At 43.8% G+C, this 19,410-nt stretch overlaps 1 long non-coding RNA gene across 2 annotated transcripts in view; it reads left to right on the top strand.

Annotated features, from left to right (window-relative positions):
- LOC112488440 (uncharacterized) overlaps window positions 1-18,126 on the top strand; it is a 43,421-nt gene extending 25,295 nt beyond the window's left edge. For both annotated transcript variants that reach the window (XR_003052481.1, XR_003052480.1), the window contains exons 4-5: window positions 13,448-13,569; window positions 17,813-18,126. This is a non-coding gene — a long non-coding RNA (uncharacterized LOC112488440). The remainder of the gene's footprint in view (window positions 1-13,447; window positions 13,570-17,812) is intronic.
- Window positions 18,127-19,410: the final 1,284 nt, after the last annotated feature.

The following is a 19,410-nucleotide window of genomic DNA, read 5'->3' as shown; positions in this document are numbered from 1 at the left end:
GATGGAAATCTAGGAATTGATCCAGAAAAATATGACAAGGAAAAAATAGGTTTGAGCCTCAACCATCAAACTCACTACTGGGAATTGTTAAGTAGTTTATGTTAATGATTGTGTTTGCCGGTGACTTAAATGTATGCATGTGTGAAAATTCCTTTTTTTTCCTGTTTATTCCTCTTTATTTTAAAGTCTTCTTCCACGTTTTTTTTTTTTTATTAAAGTCTTCTTCAACTTTAGTTTTTTTTTTTTTTATTATTTCTGCTCCTCGTGAGCGGTGAGCTGCACGGCTGCATCCGTCGTTCCTGCAGCCGTTCTTTACTCTCTGTGCACAGTCCAGGACCGTCATCGTCATCGTCTGGTGACGTCTCTGGGAAACTGTCCAGTCAATGAAAACACACTCAAAGCTTCACGCTGCTGTTCTGATGTTTTTGACAAACCGAGCTAATCCTCGCAGCGTGACATTGAAGCGTCCTCATCTCATTTCTACGGACGGGGAGTGTGGCCCTGGTTGAGGAGAAGACGTCAGCTCTACTCTTTTATAGATGAAGAGTGGAGCGCTCTCAGGTTTAGAGAGGCCGTGTGACATGAGAACAAAGACGTTGGCCGGAAAGCAACATGACAGGAAGGGGATGAAAAATGAATGGAGCTGCAAAAAAGAAAAAAAAATAGGAGCGGTGAATCCTGGGGGAGGAATGGAAGTCGGAGAGAGAACAGATTGAGGTGTAGATCTATGTTTAAATCAGTCCTCTCTCTCTCTCTCTCCCTCCGTCTGTTGGGCTGCAGTCCTTCAGTACACAGTGGCTTCACTCACATGTCTTTCTTCTCCGTCGCCTCCTCCTCCAGCAGCTCTGCTCACAAAACAAAGAGAGAAGAAGAGCAAACGTGAAGTTGGACCAGCGGCTGCCACTGTTTTGTTTTTTTATATCATGAACTCTGTCAACCCACAGGAGTTAAGTTTGGATCTGCTAAAAGCCAAAGTGCCAAATCAGAAAGGCATCACATGACACCACGTCCTCATCGTAAACACAGTCTCTGAGGTGGACAGCTGGACTGGCTTGGCTTCTCGAAGACACGTCAACTCACCAGGTTGACTGAGAACCTGTGTAGATGAGTGAGAAAAAGTCCAGGGTTTCAAATGGAATTTCAAAAGTCCCCAAATCCCATTCCTTGTTAGTCAGAAAGAGCGTTCAACGTACACTTTAACCACGAAACCACTTAACGACTTCAACCTTCGTGATTCCTGACGGAGGTCGGAGCCCAGAGCGATCCTTCTCCTGACTGTGATTATTCCTTCTAATCTGACTCTCAGTTTTCCACGTAGAGTTGATGTGTTGATCTGTCTGACCGAGGTCTACGCTCTAAAATATTTCTGTAGGAACTTTTACTAAATTATTTGAACTGATTGGACAGACTCCTTGTGATCTTCTCCTCTTCATCGTTTCGTCAGCCTGTCTCACTGTGTCCCCCTCGTCTTAGAAATGCTCTCATCAACTTTTTGTCCTCGTCCCTCGGGTTACAGTGAAGGCACCACACTGCCACACCATGGCAGGCCTGTCACTCCACCTGAATTTGGCCTCATGGGAATGTCGGCGTTTTGTCGCTCCCTGTCATTTTCCTCCCGCTTTCTATTTCTGCTCATCACTCTCCGACTGTCACTGCACATTAGAACAGGACGGAGGGAAAATGGAAGCATTTACTGTGATGTTGAGCCAAACTCGGCCTGGTCTGTTGGTCACTGAGACCCAGATGTTCTGTGTTTTTTTCCGCTCGACCTCGACCCCCATTTTCTCTGACTGAAGGATTTCGTCGTTTGCCTGCTATCGTCATTACAGCTGTCTTTGTATAAAAAGTCACCCCCAGCCTCACCCCCCGCTGCGGGGTCTAATTCCCCACGGTGACACTGTATGTGCCGCGATCCCTCTTTGTCTGTAACCTACTCAGCTTTCGCTCTTCTTCAGTCCAACATTACACAAAGAGCTAATCCCTGTCCACAGCTCATTAACTGACAATGGAAAAAAAGGCCTGATGTGAGGGGGGGGTACGTGTTGGGCAGAGGACCCAGTGTGAGCCAAGTTTGTGCAAAGAAAAACTGTAGTTTCTCACAGCTGTGAAGTACTGTGTGTTTCCATGATGTTAATTTGCGACAAACACCACTCTGGAGCAGATCAATGGCTGCTGGGAGTGTAACTGATTATTGATGGTTCTTAGCTCAGTCACAGGTTATAAGATATTATAATTAAAATCACAGTTGGTTTAATTAATAGTGGTGTATTTTACCACTTTCATGTAGATATAATATTTAGTATCTGAATTTTAGCATTTTATTTAGCATGAATCACACACTTGGGAGAATATTTTTGAGCATGAACTTGTATTTTTTAATTTTTGGCGGGATTTTTTTTCCTTTTTCAAAAACAATTAGGAAATATAGCAAAGATTTATTTCTGTAAACTATTTTATGATGATTTTTTTTAACCATTTTAGCAGGAATTATACAGTTCTGTACACATCTGGGGGCATTTTCTTCACTATATTTGGCATCTTATGACATGATACTTTAAACTGAATAATTTCAGGCTTTAATGTTAGTATTTTAAATGTATTTCTTATATATTTTGTGGAATACTGTACTGTACAAATACCTTGTAAGCGGCTCCCAACACCCAAAGAGTCAGAGCAGTCGTGTTCATGAAGTGCTTCAACAGAGTCTCTTCACTGAGACGCCATGGTAGATTTATATATTTTTTAGCTCTGCCTCTGAGTCATCGTCAGTGTGTGTGTGTGTCCCTTTGTGTGTTGGTGCGTACGTGTCAACTGAGGGGTAAGGCCTAAGTAAGTCAATCAGCCAGTCAGATATGAGCTGTCTCTTCACTGGAGCTCAGGGAGAATGTGACAGAACGGAGCAAAATGTGGGAAGAGTCTGTACCAGAGCGAGGCGGGCTGAGAGGTCACCTCAAGGTAAACACAGGAGGTTGGAAATGCAGAGTTTAAAAATATAATATAGTAATAATAAAGGTTCTTAACAAACACATTTGTTGAAGACGGATTAAACAAAGTAATAGTTTTTTTAAATTGTCCTTTAACTGAAATAATGTGAATTATGAGTCTCATTTTGTGCGGTGTTCATTCTGCATAAATTTGCGTGTTTTTGGTCTCGTCCTGTTTACGATTATTTGTGATTTTATGTCTCCCATCTGTCCTCGCTGTTGTTTGCGCGACTCTTTTTTTTTTTTTTTCCAGTTTTTTTTGGGTGAAATTTCAGTCAAAGGCTCTGAATCCACAGCGTCGAAACACATTTGACTTTTACTGCTGCAGCTAAAATGTTTACTACAAAACAAAATTGTGGCGAGACTCAGGAAAAACAAACTAAATTAGAGCTGAATAGAACTGCAGTGAGTCGAGGTCAGCGACACATTTTTACCCGCTCATGTCTGCCCCCTCTCTGTCTCCAGGTGAATTTGTTGTTTCAATTTTAGTAATTTATGACGATAAAAGGCCTCATTTTTTAAATTTTATTTATAATCGTTATTATTTATTATTATTTCTTCACTGCATATAATTTGCTTTTGTTCGTGCATGCGATTGTGAAAGACAGAACAATAAATTATCTTCCACTAGGTGGCAGCAGATGGCTTTTTTGGGGGTGGCAGGGCTAACGTCTCATGCTACCTGTACGCGAGGTTTCATTTTCTCACTCCGTGACACCAACCCTTCACTGAGTGGCTGTAATTGACCTCCTCTGCTCTACAGATGGAGCTCCACGTTCAGTCTGACCTCATTGTCTGTTAACACACTGACTGGAGTGGACTTGTCTAGAGTTACAATGGAAGTGTCTGGTTCCCCGACACTAATGTATGAGGTTGTCTCTGTTAGACTTCAAGTTGGTGACCTGAACTGATTCTGGTGTGTTTGAGGCCTCGTTACGAACTGAACAGATTCTGGTGTGTTTGAGGCCTCGTTACTACAGTGGATAAATAGAAAAAAAAATCATTCAACATTGAATGTCTTTATACGTATTAAAGGAACATAAACAGCTGTAATTATCTTTGGTCCAATTCTGTAGACGTAACAAGGCCAAATGACTTGATTTCCTGTGTATTTGCTTTTTTTATTCTTGTGGTAACCAGGCAGACTGAAACAGAGCTGTGACAAACTAGTGAAATTAAAAGAAAACACTCTAAATGCTAATTACCAGAATGTGAAGCTACACCGTCACACGAAGCCTCACGTAACTCCATCACCCGACGGATCACACTTCATCAGACTGTAGTTGGCTGTAACACACTCACTGACTCCATTAGACCTGAATTTTTATTCCTGTTAAATAAACAATCACATTTAGTCACAACTTTAAAAAGCAGGCTGGTCATGTGACATCAGATCTGTGATGTCACAGTTGAGGGTTGATTGGCTTAGACCAGTCTGGTGTTGTTTGTCAGTAAATGTGTGTGTTTTCTTCCACAGTATAGAGTGGAGTGTATTGTGCTGGACCTGGACTCTGACTCACGGTGTGACTCCTTTACACAGTTTAAATCGCACATTGATTCCATCGGCTTCACCTGTCCTTAATGACCCAGAGAAGGTCAGTCTGTAATGACACGACAGAAGCAGTGTGTCCAACACACACACACTCCCTCCCCTCCCAGCCCCCCCCCGTGTGGCCTCAGTAAAAATACACCACCGCTGTTAAGGTTTATCTCAGCTGTAATCACCGGTGTCTGACTGTCGTTATCGTTGTCATTGCTAATATAATCACTTCACAGCCCGGCAGAACCGAGACACACGTTGTCCTTTGTCGTTATAATTATCTTCATAATGGCGGCTAATGTAAGTGGATGGATATTTAAGGCAGAGGGAAGCACGAGTCGCACGCCCTCGGAACGATCAGTCATTCTCTGACGGGCTGTTTCTAGAACCATCCCCTGGTCAAATGACAAAGGCAAAGGTCAAATGACAAAGGTTAAACGACAAACTGCATCGCGGTGACGCATGTGTTAAAACTAATTAGCGCAAAGTGTATCAGTAAAAAAGAAAATGTAATGTATATGATTAAAAAATCGACCAGGTTGAAGCTCATACCAACACCAGACTACGACAAAAAAAAAAGATAATTTGAACTTTATTCAGTCCATATTTTGGAAGTTATTGCACATCTGCCCCTGGCAGGTGCCGAGCATGTGGTCCCCCTGGGAATTGAACCCAGGACTCTCTGCTCGCTGCTGCCGAGGCAGGTGTGCTAACTGCTACACTATGGAACGAAATGTCAAAAGGGAGCGCTCAGTGAGCGGCGTGTGAGATTGGTGCCATGCTCAAAATGTCAAAACGTGTGAGATTGGTGCCATGCTTAGTGGCAGCTGGTGGACTCGAACCTGGAACCTTTAGGACCCAGCTCCGCCTCCTTAACCACCAAGCCACCACTGCCTGTGTAAAACACACATTGATGAGAAAAAAAAAAAAAAGAAAACCTTTGATCAGATTTGAACACAGACTAATGGCTGTGTCTAATGCCCTCAGCCAGCCATTAACCTCGGTTAATAAAACCTCCGACATCTGCGACTGTAAGGCTGCTCATCAAACCGCACATCAATATGTGTAAACTGCCTCTAATGACGGACGTGCTGCGGTAAAATAATTCACTCTAAATTCAATTCTGCAGCAAAGTCACAAGTTCATGCAAGTTCACCTGAGATGGATCTGTCACACGCCCCCGTGTGGAGCCACGCTCAAATTGACATGGATTATATTTCAATGACAGAGTAATGGTGGCTGGGGGTCAAAGGGTCGGCATGTGCACATGAGAGGTAAACAAAAAAACCCAAAAAAACTCATGGTAAAGTCATCAGCACAGCATTCACATTCATCAGCTCCCTGACTCATCAGTCAACATATGGCACAAACACAAATCAGCAGCTGTGCACCGAGCAGCTCTGGCTCTGCCGTTCTCCCCAACCCTGCAGTTCAACTACAGGCCAGCGCTGGTGATGCGTTTCCAAACGGATTATCCAGTGACGCAGCCTGACAGAACAATTACAGCGGCGGAAGTTTGCGCGTCTTCACACGAGACATGTTCCACCGCAGCGAAGCAAGAGTTTTAATTATTGAAGTAAAAAAATAAATAACATAATAAAATATTGTAAAAGTATTTATACTGCATGTGTATACACACGTACAGTACGTGTGGAGCCAATTACTGTTTATCAGACGTGCAGTGAAGCAGGATGCCAAGTTTCACTGAGTGATAATATTTGACGTCCCGCTAACAATCCGTGCGCCGGTGAATCCATTTAAAGGTACAAATGGCCAAATGCTTGTCTTTTGGCTTCAGGCATGTAACACGGTAATAGCATCAGCTGTCAGTCGTTACTACACAGCGCCGGGGTGGGAGCGGGCGTTCGGCTTGTTGATTCAAAGACAAAACGAGGCTGAAGGAGCTGGAAGATGCGGAGGACGGGGTAAAAAAGAAGGAGCCTTTCAGTTTAATTAGCAGTGGCAAATTAATTAGCAGTAGCGTGTGAATTAATCAGCGTTCCAAAAGCAGTTTAAAGGCGGCCGCTATAAGGAGCTGCTGCGGAGTTCCCATAAGGCTTTACAGTTTGTTGCAGCCCAAACGTTATCCTATTAGTTAGCAATTAACCGCCGCCCGCGTTTGCATCCTTTTCAAATCCATCTTTGTTTTCCTTCTTCGCTCCGTGTTTTTGTTGTCTCGGTACAAGACGCAGTAATACTGCACTCCAGTTGATTTTGCAGTACCGAGACTGATTGTCCTCCGATCGTGGGAGTCGTTTGTGTGTCTTTGTTGTTGGTCTCTTCGGCCTCGTTGTTGTATCAGCTGTGAAGTGATTGCTGCGCTTCATTTTTAATGCAAATTAAGGAAAATATATACATACTATAATCACAGTGATTTTCAAAGGGGATCTATTTTATGCTGCCCGTCAGTCAGAGTATTAATCAGAAGATGATCAGTCAGTTTAATTAGTGGCAATACCGTAATGCTTCTAAAACACTCAATCTAAATCCCATTATTTGAACCAAAACAAATCACTGTTGTCACGGCGACCATCGAGCCTCTTGGAGGTTATTTACTAAGAAAGAGTCTGCGTTTCTCTCAGGGGTGAACTTATCTTTCGACTTTGAGAGTTTTGTTCTTTGAATGACCTGTGGGAACGAGAGAGAAAAAACAAAAGTTTACTTTTCTTCAAAGATTCACCACAGAAATGTTTGAGGGTCTGTGGGCGGACATTGATTTTCTGTCATCAACCGTCGAGCCCTGTTGAATTCAGGAGGAACAAGGAAAACACGGCCGCTAGCTGTACCGTGATACACGGTTATGGTAAAACTAAACTTATTTTAAAGATATGACACTGAAATGAAAACATGACATAAAGTTTGGGTCGGCATTTTTTTGTCCTCAGCACTTGGTGTCCCTTGGGCTCAGACATAGTTTTTGTGTTTAAGTCTGTACTTTGTGTGTCGACAGAGAGCGTGTACTCTGTACACAGCAACAACAGAGGAATTTACCAGCGTTCTCTCGTCCTCTTTTTACACAGCTGTATCTCTGCCATCGACCACAGCGACCTGCCATCAATACTAATGTCGCTGCACCACTCATTACTGGGGAAATGTCAGAGGTTAACACTGGGGAATCCATCTCAGATGTACCTGATCTGAATGCAGTTAGGTGCTGTGCAGTAACAGCGCTCTCCTCGGTCGTTCTCTAACCTGCTGTCCTGGTGGTCAAACCAACTGATGCCCACAAAGAAAAAAACTCAAACCCTGACAGTACCTTTGATATTAAATGTATTGATGCAGTGAAGAAAAAGTAAAAAATCCTGAACTCTAATCATCGATTCCCAACAAAATAAATATATTCCCACAGGCTGCAGTGGAACAGACCTGATGCATGTGGTGATTTGCTGTAGCTGTTAGGGTTGACTCTGAGAGCTGGCTGTACATGCAGTACAGTATACTGTACATGCAGTACTGGAGCCCATAAGTCAAGGAGTACTTCACATGCTGCAAGAAAAATTCCAAAGTAGAAACGGAAATATTGCAACTTGATGTAAGGTTGTCTCCTCATTCCCAGTAAACAAAGTGACACTTTTTATAAAGCTGTACGTCATAATTTCGAGTATGAGTATTTGAAGAAAGTTTGGCGCCCGATAACCATCCTCAACTTATGTCGGACCCACCTTCCTCCAGCACTTTTGTCGAATCTACGCTAGTGGTAACGCTAGTGGTAATTGTATTCTAGAACAGACAAATTTCAGAACTTACGCCTGGGAGACCTAATGAAGGGCACAAATTCCCTCCCAAAAAAACTTTAAATGACAAAAGGAGAATGTACTCTGTATGTCCAGACCTGACGTCCATGTTGGCCTGTCCTCACGCTCATGCATCTTAATTGTAAACCTATAGAAAACTCTAAGCCGTTCTGTCTTCTCACCACCCTCCCTCCCCTCCCTCCCCCCAAAATGAGGAAAACAATTCCACCTAATAATAAACCGTGGTGTTTTTCCCTCTTTAACGCCTCTCTCAGCACATATCACAGCCATCGTCCACACTAGTCCCGTTCTCTTTGTCGTCTCGTCTATTTTTATCTGCACCAGCGTCGCGGCTCAGAATCTACAGATCCATCATTCTAATCCAACGTTTGTGTGGCTGTGAAATTTAAATGAGTTTTTTTTTTGGATCACAACAGGATAAATCCTAATGACTCTGGTGATTCGTCAAGTCACTGATCACTGTCAGGTTATTAACTGAGGAGTCAGAAACCTCACATGTACAGAACTGTATCAGAGCCACTCAGTAATTTTCACCTTAGACTTATCATCACCGTCTGGTCACAGAAAATGTCTTTAACCCCTTCATGACCAACTGTGGCCCGGCCAATCACAGCATGTCTGGACATGTGACCCATTGTAGTGCATTTTAAATCACACATCAATCTGTCCTGCATGTCCAACATTTCAGTAATATACTATATTATATATATATGTAACTAGTCCATAATAACTAAAGTGTATAAAACCAGTGAAAGATTTTTTTTTACACATTTTCAAAAAATGAAATTTTCAATCATTCATTTCAACAACATCCATAATGAAATGTGAAATGTGCCCAATTTTGAAAAGGCAGCATGTTCGTCAAAGTAGATGTTTTAGAATAGTACAGTTGATTTCTTATTGTACTGTAATCAAACAGTTGTAATTATCAGTCATCCGCTGCTGTTTGGTGATTGTTTTCTTTGAGAAGGCATTCATTCAGGGGACAGATGTGGACTGCAGGCAGGCCAGTCCGACAGGTGAAGAGATTTCTTGTCAAAAAGTTTGCATTCAGTGTGTCTCTAAAAGTCGAGAGCCTCTGCATCAATAATGCATTCATATACGGGAGGTGATTAATGCCCTCACTACTGACACCAGAACTGTCCAGAACTGTCCAGAACCTGTTCTTTGGACTTTTTCTGTTTTCTGTTGTTGTTACATATAAGACAAAGACAGACTCTGTGTTCCAAAAATATAAAGCTGCCATCACCGGGCTGCACACTGTCAGGATGAGCTGCATTACCGTGAGCCACCACATGTCTGCTGCAGCCACACTCTCCTGGTAACACTGGCCTGTTCTGTTAACACGGCTCTGTCACGGCCTGGTTGTGTCTCTGCCGACTCTCTCAGAGCTGTGATCACTGCAAGCTCAGCTCCTGTTGTCACAACAGCCAATGAGGTCGCACTGATGCTAAACGCTTTGATCAGTGTTTCCACACACACACATTTCTTTTCTCAGCCTTGTGTCGCACTCGCATATGTTTTACGTTGCACCAACGTAAGGTTTTTTTTTTTTTTCCAGAAACGTGTCATTTGCATGTTGCATGCGTGTGTGTGTGTCTGTTGTGTACATGCTTTATTCCCTGAACAGTGCTGGTTGTTGGAGTAAGTAGGTCAGAGTGTGTGATGAAGAGCGGACTCATCTTTATTTTCCTCTTAGATACCACAGTCCTTTGTTTACCTTTGGGGGGAAAAACAGGACGAGGTTTTTAACGGTTCACTTCAGTAGATAAGACTGTTGTTGGTGTGTGATGTCATGGTGAAACTCCAGGACGGTCGTTCCTCTGGTGTCTGCTGTACCAATCACAGCACAGACCCACTGTAGTCATCTGCTTTGACCTTTATCTCTTATTTTTTTAAATTATTATTTAAATCATCTACGTCGCCTGACAACACACAGCGGTGCCGCAGCAGACAGATGGACGCAGTCGTTTCCGATATCACAAACACAAACCTGACACACTGGTTGACGAGAGGAGCTGCAGAATGACTGTAAACAGATGGGAACTCTCTCCGTCTCAGGCAGCGTCTCGTCTGTTTGTCAGGCAGCAGCAAGAAAGTATGGATGCTGTCAGGGGCCATATGATGCTGCCTCCGCTGTTCACACACACACACACACACACACCGACAAGAAGGGAGATTGATAGCAAAGCGGCAAGGACGAGGAGACAACGAGGAGTAAACTGTCCTTATAGAGAGGACGCCGACGCTCAGAGGGAGTGGAGGGAGAACGGGAAGGAGTTGACTTCGCGTTGACATCGCTGGTTTTCTTTACGTCTGGGCGGGAAAGGTCAGTTCTGTCTCCGTCAGTTATGACCGGGATCAACTGACTCTCGTACTTGTGTGCAAACGTGTCTGATTGGAGCGACGCGGTCCCTGTGAAATCCTCACGGAGTCAAAGAACATTCCGGGCCTCGGTCTGTTTTCCGCCTGACCTACATGCACTGCTCTCAGTTTGTTTAAGATGACACATGAAGTCACACTTGGAGCCTCATCCTAAATGTGTGTGTGTGTGTGTGTGAGAGCTCAACAGTTTAATAATGATGGACGTTTCACAGAAAATGTTGCTGTCACATTAAGGCAGGGATTAGCTTCTCCTTAAGCTCCTCTAACTCGGCTGTCTCTCTCCGGGGGTTTACAACGGCGGCCAACACACTCGCACACAAATAAACTACAGGCACCAAAACAGTGATTAGAATTGTAACAAAAAAAAACTAGTTTTTGAATAATGTAAAGGAGGAAGACACTCTTGTATGTGGATGCAAAAAAAGAAATCACATTTGCATGTGCACAAGCAGAACGTAAAATCTCTCAGTGTGTGCTATTTCCAGCAGTGTGGCAGCAGTAATTAAAGGTGTGACAGTCAGACAGGTGGAGGTGATAATAATGAGGCACAGCTATTTCTGTTCTCCGCTGTCTGCTCCTCACCTCTGTCTTCCTCTGCTCCTTTTTACATATTACACATCTCTCTCTCTCTCTCTCTCTCTCTCTTTCTCTCTCTCTCTCTCTCTCTCTCTCACACACACACACAAAGCATTTTGTCAGAAACACACACACACACATAAACACAGAGCTCCACCCTTCCCTCCTCACCTCCTCTTGAACTCCCCCTCAGTCTCTCTGTTCCAGATTGTTCTAGATTTTATTTCCATTGTTTCCGTTGTTATGATGTCAGCATCTCCTCCTCATTCCGCCGCGTCCTTCGTCGCTATTCGTCGGTTCTGATGCACGGATACTTTGACTAAAAACCCAACAGACAGATTAAAGCAGACTACATGAAAGAGAGAGAGAGAGAACAGGAAGTGGACAGGGAATAAGTTGGTGTTGGAGCCGGAGTGGGATGTGGTTCAAAGTAAACAAGAAACGAGAGCTGAGCTGGAAGATACTGCAGAAGGGAGTACTTGTACCTGTGTACCACTACTACTACAGTACTTAAAGTATGAAATACTGGGAAAAACGTGACATCCAACCATGGCAGAAAAAAAAAAAATCCAATTTCAGTTCATATTTGTCTTGATCAGAATGTAATGGTTTAAGGTGGAATTATTCAGATGGGGATAAAAAATCATTACTGCATTAGTTCAAACTATGGAACGTCACAGTTGTCAAAGTGAAGAGTTGGCAGGTTGATTCCACAGGTTGACTGATTAAAACGAGCCAATCAGCAGTCTCCGTTCCTCTATATATATACATATATATATGTATGTATATATGTATATATGTGTATATATATGTATATATGTGTATATATGTATATGTGTGTATATATAGACATATATGTATATGTATGTATATATGTATATGTGTGTATATATAGACATATATGTATATGTATGTATATATATATGTATGTATATATGTATATGTGTGTATATATAGACATATATGTATATGTATATATATATGTATTTATATGTATATGTATATATATATATATATTTGCGGGCTGGACCAGCCTGGTTCATAGTTCTGACAGTTTGCCCGCTGGCCAGGGGTTTAAGACCCCTGTAATAAAGCATCAATATTTGGATGGACGGTGGAAATATTACATTTACCGTGGTGCCGGTGCATCTTTCTGCCCATGCATTATGTATTCCGGTGTAGGAAACCTGTGAGGCCAGGTTTTCTGGCGATGTGTAATTTGTCTTGTTCCATTCGAGGCCTGACATAAAAATATAATATAAACACAGGCTCTGTTTATTCATCCCTGTTTTTAATCATGTTTTGTTTTCCGTGTTGTACATAGTGTAATCGTACATTCATTATCACCTCCTCTCTCCTCCGTCCGCTCCACTGTGGATTGTAATGAACGGTCCGGCAGCTCAGGGCTCCATCTGCCTCCACTCCACCACCGTCTTTATTTGTACAGTTTTTTTTTTCTTCTGCGATCGTTGCTGCTCATACTTCAGATTTAACAGCGTTGACCTTTCACTGTGCTCCAAACACGGACGGGTTTGTTCACTGTGGTGGAAAAATAATTTACATCTACCTCTGGTCAATGTACATCTTACCTGGTGGGTGTTGGTAAATGCAGTGTACACGCACACACATACTCATACTATTGCTCATATATATGTGTGTATATATATATATACACACACATACACACATCAGAAGTATCTGTGGAATAGCTTCAGGCCTTTTCACTTTCTTATCCCAGTGCTGCATAACTGGCATCTGTGTGTGTTTGTGTGCATGTATGTGTGTGTTTGTTGAACATGTGAATGCTATCACACACACAAATGTTGGGTTTCTCTGACCCGTTGGGAAAAGACGAGCTGCTCAATTACGGTGGCGTCGGGGGAAGAAGATGAAAAGATGAAGCAGGAATTTTTATTGAGTGGATTTGAAGATTAAATCTAAGACATTTCTCAGCAGTAAACTGGTGAGGAGGGTGTGTGTGTGTGTCGGGGGGGGGGTGTTCTGAAGGGACCACGGCGTTTACACTCCACACAGAATTACATTTATTTTATCTCTCTCATTTCCTCAGACATTATCTCTGTGTTACAGTCTCTACTCTGACGTTTCCTCTAAATGTTGAACACCTTCACATGCAGGAAACTCCTGATGGATCTGTGGGTCAGATCAGTCCAGCATGTTCTGACCTAAATATTTCCCTTGTTCTGCAGACTCTGTTTGGCCGGTGTCTATGGAGAAGGCGGCGGACGCAATCGTCCAGGCTCCATCCCCGCGGACGGCGCCCTGTGGTCATGGCTGTGTGAGGTGGAGGATTGTACTGTAGAGATGCCAGGTGAGAGAGGAGCGACGGGGCAGAGGGAGGGAGGGAGGGGGAGGAGGGGTGATTGAGATGGTCCAAAGATGAGTTTGGCACTGCTTTAAAGGGAGGTGACATTTCTATAAGAGGAGGGAGGGGAGAGGAGGGGGAAAAGGGGGGGGGGGGCAACCCACACAATTTCCACACCATTGTGGCCTCTGTCTCCCAGGGTCATAAATCACTCTGAACACGAGCCGACAGGAAACTGTTGTTGCGTCTTAGCAAAATATTGTCAGTGAAATCATCTCTCTCAGACTCAGGGACAGGAGGAAAAAAAACCCCAGTAAAATAAATACACTGACGTCATATTTACAGTTGATGTTTTTTGTCGTATTTCCTTTTAACGACACGCTGGGTTTCCTTAATAACCAACATTCATTAAGCTAACGGTCCGTCTCCACCTGTGGGTTGTATTTTTTTTGCCGCAGCATAAACACCTGTGGTTGCTGTGCTTGTTTCTTCTCGCGTGTTCTACGTGTTGCTGTGTTTTGATTGGCTGCTCCAGCAGCGGCTTTTGCTGTTTCATCAGAATGTGTTGCGTTGCTGCAGCTGCAGCTGCCGCTGCCGCGTGGACTGTTGATGCTGCAGCTGTTTGAGCTGCTGTTCGTGGGGGTTGGTGCTCTCTCTTTGGAGGTTCTGAGGTTCCCTCCTGTTGTTCCTGTTCCTCAGGTTTTGCTGTTGCTGCAGCAGATGTTTCTGAAAGGTCTGCCTCCCTAGGAGGCGCTCATGTGTTTTTTATCCCTCCTACTGGGCCATGGCTCCTACTTATCTCTCTACCTTTAGCTCGAGGTGTTTTCTCTGAGCCTGAGAAATCTAGCACCCTGGACAGCTCCTCTTTGAAAACATTGGTTTTAATCAAGCTGTTCTCCACAGAGAAGCTGCGTCGGACATTTTTCTCTACTTTTAAATGACTTTGTTTGATATATATTCAACTAACGTTATTTTCTTAAAATCAACAGTCACCTCTGGTCACCTGACTGACGTGTGAGGCTCTGGTGTCACTTAAGTGATTGTTACTACGTTATGTCAGTGTTGGTGCTGCAAGTCTCTGCAGTTGTAGCTCGGGAGGCTCTTCACATTCTTTGGTACCACCTAGTGTTGGAAAGGGGTACTAGCATCTTCTCCATTCAGTGCCTGGAAAGTCTTTGAATGAGATCCATTTTATTCCTTAGATAAGGCAGAGAAGCAGCCTGACGTGAAAGACAGAATTCTACAAAGAAGGAATTCTCTGATGGAGTGAAGTAGTTCATCTTTTTTAAAAAAGGAAAGGGGGGGGGGGGGTTCCAGTCCAGTGGTCAGGATGGTCAGGATTTCAGATTACCTTAGAAAACGAGGAAGAGCAAAAACTCTTCTAAAGGACTGACAACACTGTGTGATGGCAACATCAGCGCTGGTGGAACTCACTTTGTAGTTTGGGTTTTTATGACCTTCTTTATACGTTTTCACACATCAGAGATTTATTATTTATCTGGGTCATTACTCTGATCAGGAGCACCTATCTTCAGGGCACTCAGAGTCTCAGCGCCCCCTATTTTGTCTTCTTATGTACATGAAGATGAATGAAGATCATGACAAAGATTAAAACATGTTCTGTCTGATCTCTGGTTTCCTTTGAAGGCTTCACCTGTGAAAAACCATCAGAAGAATTTTTAAACACAGACCAGAGCGTCAGGAAGATGACATTGATTTCTCTTTCTACTCCAAACTGAAAGTCCACATTTACGACCAGAGTCTTGTTGCTGTCCCATGTGACGTGCGACGTCTTCTGCCATCGGATCCCAAAGGAACGACTCCCTTTATTTATCTGATATCTCTGTTGGAGACGTTAAAGGTTACAAGGTCAAAGGTGACTCCCATCCTTCAGGGCCATCGACTGTCGCTGCTGTCATCATCACACCAGGGTGCCTCAGCTGCACACAGTCCATTAGTCTGGGTTTCAGGAACCAAAAGACCGTCTCTTTACCATCAGAGACGGTGTTATTGGCCCCTGTTTTTTATTTATTTATTTTCTATTTTTTTTTACCTAAAACAAACAAAAACGTTAACCCTTCTGGTCACAATTTTCCTTCTGTCTCTTCCACCAAACCTTGAATTCACCAGCTAGGTTTCACCGCCTGAGGGACGGGGTATAATGAGTTCATTAATATGAGTCTTCTCCAGGACGTGGGGCAGTGAAGACCCTGCGATGATTCCCCTGGACTAATATAGACACTTTCATATTGGATGTGCGTTATTAAATTAGCGGCGCTGATGTGAGCCGCGGGACACGGTTATGTCATATCACCACCGGCCATTCATTTACCATAGTGATGAAAAGACAACACGGGGCTGATTTAATACCCTCTGATCTAATAACGGGGTGATAACTGTCCCCCACAGATGTGCTGTGGCTGTGCTTGTATGTCTGTATGTTAACTGGTCTGGTGTGCTTGTATGTCTGTATGTTAACTGGTCGGTGTAATTCTCGTGGCCCCGGTGCCGACACAGTAAGTGGCAGTAATGCGATTGCTCGCAGTGACACGGTGACAGAGATGGATTTTCAGCGCTGCTGTGTTTTATTGAATCTCAACATTGTTTCCTCCTCACATCCATCAAACGCCCGCACCTGCTGTCTGCAATAAATCCACTGACAGGTCAGGTCACGTCAACCAAGAGGTGGTTCCTTGTTTTGATATAATTTCATTTAGAAATGACGCTGAGGTCGTCATCGCAGTTATCACATAGAACATAGAACATAGAACATAGAACGTGGATGGACAACTCCAGGTCTGTTTCCTTCCTTCTGGCCGACGTCTCTCACACCAGATCACAACCGACTTTTTTCCAAACGTTCTTGACGTGATCTGCCTCTAAAACTGAGCCTCAATCTGAAACAAGTCCAATAAAAAGATGAGAAGGGATTTGATCTAAGATGATCTGACTGACCTCGTCATATCGTTCCACTGAAGCAGTTACATTAATGAACTTTTGTCTCATTTATTCCTCATTTATAAATTAGCCATAGGAGAACTTAATGGAGTGAGGAATTTTTTTTTCTTTTTTTTTACCCTACTGGACAAAATATTATCTCAGCTAATCCCCCCCCCCACTCCACCCCCATAGTCTTTCTGTTACAGTCATGATGAGGTGATGGTTTCAGGGTCTGGACGGCGTAATACCTGCTGATTTAAACAGAACTGTCAGAGAACAGACGGCCCACAGTCATCCTCGCTAGCTGCAAGTTCCGTCTCCGTTCGTGGAAGTCAGCGGATTTTCTTCAGTGCTCGAGGAATAAAGACAAGCAATACAGAGGGTGAAAGAGAGGGAGGTGGTGGTGGGAGGGAGAGGGGGGGGCATTAACACAGCAGCATGTACTGTAGATCCATTGTAGTGAAAGTAAATGGAGTCTGCGGACGCTTCTTTGCTCAGTGGGTTCAGCCTGAATAGATTTACTGATGGAGAGGATAATTGCTCTTCTATTAGCGACGCTTATCATTTTTCACATTTGCATGACATTTCAATGTACCGACCGCCGCTTCCCCATAAGTCATGGACTAAAATGTAAAACAGCAGTAGGCGGCGGTTCCACTCACGGGCACCGTGAAAGGTCAAATATCAGGAGGTAAAGAGAGGAATACAATGAAATGGAATCCTTGGCAGAGAAACTCTACACATTAATTTAATGTGCCGAACAGAACGACTCCTGCGTGATTTCATTGGACCTGTTGTCGTGTAAAACCCGGGGATACGTGCAGTAGGTGTGGGGACTGAAAGGTGGTGACGAGCCTGACATGCTGTGCACCGTGGAACGGTTCGTTATCGCAGGTGATGAAAGGTTACAGAGGCCGAGTGGGCATCGGATTAAAGAGTCGTGTCCAGGAGGGACTGACCAACGATGTCAGCTGCCGTTTACAGCAGGTTTACGTCACATGAAGACGCCAAAGCGTAAACATGTTTTACTAAATGCAAACAAAATTGCATAGAGAATATCACCAGGTGTGGTTTGATCCGAACTTAATCCGAAAAAATTTCAGCATCAAACGTAACAGGGACACTATCACCTCAGCCATTCACAGTAAAAACGTCACGTGCTGTGAGTATTGTAATGACTTTGCATTGACGTTATTCCACTTACACACTGTAATCAATAACCAATCAATGAGCTCTAATGAGACGTTTCATATCTTTGTCCTCAGTTCAGTTCTATTTGGTTCTGATGAACTTCTGTTTCCTGTTACAGATAATTGGTCCCCTGAAAACCAGGTCCTCACAAGGGAGTGAATGTGAGTACACACACACACACACACACACACACACATACACACACTTAGACAATGTCAATGCACATCAGTGCTGTGACCAGATTAACAGCCCCGGGGGCAGGACTGCTGGTACCTGCTCAAGCCTCAGTGCACGTCACTGAACACTGTCACACTGTCACAGCGCTGGTAAACAGTCACTCCGACCAACCCTCCGGACATCAACTCTCCTCCACATCCCATCCACGTCCACAAGGGGGTTACACGGTTACGTGGCCCCCCCGAGGCTGCGATAACCCGGCTGTCAGTCAACCGCACAGTAAAGGATATAGTAACGCAAGGAGAGGACGGACGGATGGACGGATGGATGGATGGATGGATGAGCGCGGGGGGTTCTGAAAGCGGGATTAGGACGTAGGAAATGTCAGACGCAGACAGTGAGACGATGGAGGATTGGACGAGAGATGAAGTGATGAGATGAATTGAGAGTGAAAGCTGAGAGAAAATGAAAAAAAAGGACGAGCGGCGATGAGACGGTAGAGATTGGTTGGATAGCAGTCGAGAGTCGAACGTCGTTCGTTCACCATTCAGACGTGTTTTTCATGCATATGGAACTTATGATAAACATATTTCCCTCCTTCCGTTGAGCTTCCCTCTAGATCCGAGCTGCTTTTATAATTCATTCATCCTTCGCCCAAGGATAAGCTTTGGGCGTCGTGTTGTACTGACAGCTGAGGTATGATGAAGTATCCAATTACTGCTGGTAAATACTCTCAGTGAAGACTCACAGTAGAGCACACCTTCTGTCTAGGAACAAATGTAGTATTTGTTTTCGGTGCGTCGACCCCGTGACCTCAAGGTGGCGTTATAATGAATTCTGCAGGTCCTTTATTCACAGTGTTGTGTAATAACTCTGGAGTGCAGCTGTGTGTTTAATTAAATACATCCATGGAGGTGAATTCATGTCAGGTCACCGATAATAAAACCAGAATTCAATGGCCATAATTAAAGGTGACCAACAGTTTAACGCGCCAAAGAAATTCCCTTCAAAATAAAAGCCTTGGAGTTTTATTTTGTCTTCCCAACAGAGGGCAATGTGTGCACAAATTAGAAATGTTGATTTAAATATTTATACCAAGAGCAGTCTTTGTGAGACCAAAACCTGGTTTCAGCAGAAAGAAACCGTGGTGAAGCTCTCCAGGTTCACCTGCGTTTGCGTCGTAGGGACAGGAAGCAGCAGCAGATCTGTCCCGGTTCTCCTGACTCGCACGGCAACAGGACCCTGTGATCTCACAGTCAGTAGAGTGCTGCTCCTCTTCACACAGGCTGACCATGTGCATTAGAAGTGTTAGCTCGTATTTTAGCGCTCGACTCTACAGCACGCTGCTGTCATCCCAGGCCCAGCATCTGCAGCATGCGTGTCCTTCAGTAGCCTGAGATGAAAACACATCATCGATCCTTTGATTTCAGTAACGAGTAATGAGGCTGACGCAGGATCCTGCAGTTTTACACCCCGGCAACGAGAGAAATGAAAACCAGATGAAAAGTGCAGGGACGTGAATACGAACCGAAATATACA

Source organism: Cynoglossus semilaevis, chromosome 17, assembly GCF_000523025.1.
Source record: "Cynoglossus semilaevis isolate Cse_v1.0 chromosome 17, Cse_v1.0, whole genome shotgun sequence".
Classification (NCBI taxonomy): Eukaryota; Metazoa; Chordata; class Actinopteri; order Pleuronectiformes; family Cynoglossidae; genus Cynoglossus; species Cynoglossus semilaevis.
Note: the sequence above shows the minus strand (reverse complement) of the source record. Positions and strands in the feature narration are given on the sequence as shown.